The sequence below is a fragment of the Petromyzon marinus genome, unplaced genomic scaffold (assembly GCF_048934315.1).
Source record: "Petromyzon marinus isolate PM22_M1 ecotype Great Lakes invasive population unplaced genomic scaffold, UKy_Petmar_22M1.pri1.0 PM_G_Scaffold_21, whole genome shotgun sequence".
NCBI classification, from domain to species: domain Eukaryota; kingdom Metazoa; phylum Chordata; class Hyperoartia; order Petromyzontiformes; family Petromyzontidae; genus Petromyzon; species Petromyzon marinus.
This window is the reverse complement of record NW_027422773.1, coordinates 445,001-447,500: the sequence shown is the minus strand read 5'-3', so window position 1 is coordinate 447,500 and position 2,500 is coordinate 445,001.

Here is a 2,500-nt window from a genome sequence, read left to right as displayed (position 1 = left end):
GTCGCCACATTGCATGCGAACCGCATGAAACTTCCAGAGGCATTTGCAGCAGGAATGCATGTGCACTCAAAAAATGTGATATTTTTCACGGAGAGACCCCGTGAAACGCTAGAAGTGGGCGGGGATGTCTCTCTTGTGGCTCACGGGGCTGTTAGGGTGGCACAGAAATCCCTCGGAATGGGAAAACGGGTCATTTTCGTGTCGCCACATTGCATACGAACCGCATGAAACTTCCAGAGGCATTTGCAGCAGGAATGCATGTGCACTCAAAAAAGTGAATATTTCTCACGGATAGACCCCGTGATACGCTAGAAATTGGCGGGGATGTCTCTCTTGTGGCTCACGGGGCTGTTAGGGTGGCACAGAAATCCCTCGGAATGGGAAAACGGGTCATTTTCGTGTCGCCACATTGCATGCGAACCGCATGCAACTTCCAGAGGCATTTGCAGCAGAAATGCATGTGCAGTCAAAAAAAATTGATATTTTTCACGGATAGACCCCGTGAAACGCTAGAAATTGGCGGGGATGTGTCTCTTGTGGCTCACGGGGCTGTTAGGGTCGCACAGAAATCCCTCGGAATGGGAAAACGGGTCATTTTCGTGTTGCCACAATTGGCATACGAACGGCATGAAACTTCCAGAGGCATTTGCAGCAGAAATGCATGTGCACTCAAAAACGTGAATATTTTTTCACGGATAGACCCCGTCAAACGCTCGAATTTGGCGGGGATGTTTCTCTTGTGGGTCACGGGGCTGTTCGGCTCGCACAGAACTCCCTTGGTCCACCTGATTCGTGCATACAGGCAGCAACTAAAACTCTGTAAACCTGCTGTGAGGACATCTAAACAGTGGACCAGTGAGGCTGTGGAAGATTTGCAGGCGTGCTTAGACTGTACTGACTGGGATATGTTCACGACTGCTACCAATAGTCTGGATGAACTCACAGAGGCTGTGTACATCAGCTTCTGTGAGGACTGCTGTATCCCAACACGTACCAGGGTGAACTTTAACAACAACAAGCCCTGGTTCTCAGCAAAGCTCAAAAGGTTGAGGTTGGAGAAGGAGGAAGCGTTTAGGAGTGGGGATAGAGACAGATTCAAGGAGTCGAAGAACAGGTTTAGCAAAGCGGTGAGAGAGGCTAAACGACTGTACTCAGAGACACTAAAACACCAGTTCTCTACTAACGACGCTGCTTCTGTCTGCCAAAGGGCTCAGGCACATCACCAACTACAAACCCAGAGCGCCCCACACCACTAACGACTCCCGCCTAGCCAACGACCTGAACGAGTTCTACCGTAGATTTGAAAGACAATTGGACTGTCCTGAACCACCCCTTCCCACCCAAGAGGCCCCATCCCCCACCCATACTACAGAAACGACTCTCTCCTTTCAGGAGGGAGAAGTTAATGGGCTTTTCAAGAGGCAGAATCCACGCAAAGCAGCCGGGCCGGACTCTGTCTCTCCAGCCACCCTCAGGCACTGCGCTGACCAGCTGTCTCCGGTGTTCACCAACATCTTTAACACCTCCCTGGAGACATGCCATGTACCAGCCTGTCTCAAGTCCTCCACCATCATCGCTGTGCCCAAAAAGCTAAGGCCAACAGGACTAAATGATTACAGACCGGTCGCCCTTACATCTGTGGTAATGAAGTCTTTTGAGCGCCTGCTCCTGGCACACCTCAAAGCCATCACAGACCCTCTCCTGGACCCCCTTCAGTTTGCCTACAGAGCCAACAGGTCTGTGGACGACGCAGTTAACATGGCCCTCCACTTCACCCTACAGCATGTGGACGCCCCAGCATCCTACGCCAGGATCCTGTTTGTGGACTTCAGCTCTGCCTTCAACACCATCATCCCTGCCCTGCTTCAGGACAAGCTCTTCCAGCTGAACGTGCCCTACTCCACCTGCAGGTGGATCACAGACTTCCTCTCTGACAGGAAGCAGTGCGTTAAGCCGGGAACAGAAGTCTCTGACTCCAGGTCCATCAGCACGGGAACTCCTCAGGGCTGCGTCCTTTGCCCACTGCTCTTCTCCCTGTATACCAACAGCTGCGCCTCCAATCATCTGTCCGTCAAACTCTTGAAGTTTGTCGGACGACACCACCCTCATTGGGCTGATCTCTGGTGGGGATGAGTCTGACTATAGGTGGGAAGCTGACAACCTGGTGACCTGGTGTAGCCAGAACAACTTAGAGCTAAATGCTCTAAGCACAGTTGAGATGGTTGTGGACTTCAGGAAGAATACAGCCCCACTCACCGCCATCACCCTGTTAGACTCCGCAGTCAAAATTGTGGAGTCCTTCCGCTTCCTGGGCACTATTCTCTGCCGGGACCTCAAGTGGGAACTGAACATCAGCTCCCTCGCCAAGAGAGCTCAACAGAGGATGTACTTTCGACGGCAGCTGAAGAAATGCAACCTGCCAAAGACAATGATGGTGCAATTCTATACAGCGATCATTGAATCCATCCTCACCTCCTCCATAACCGTCTGGTACGCTGCT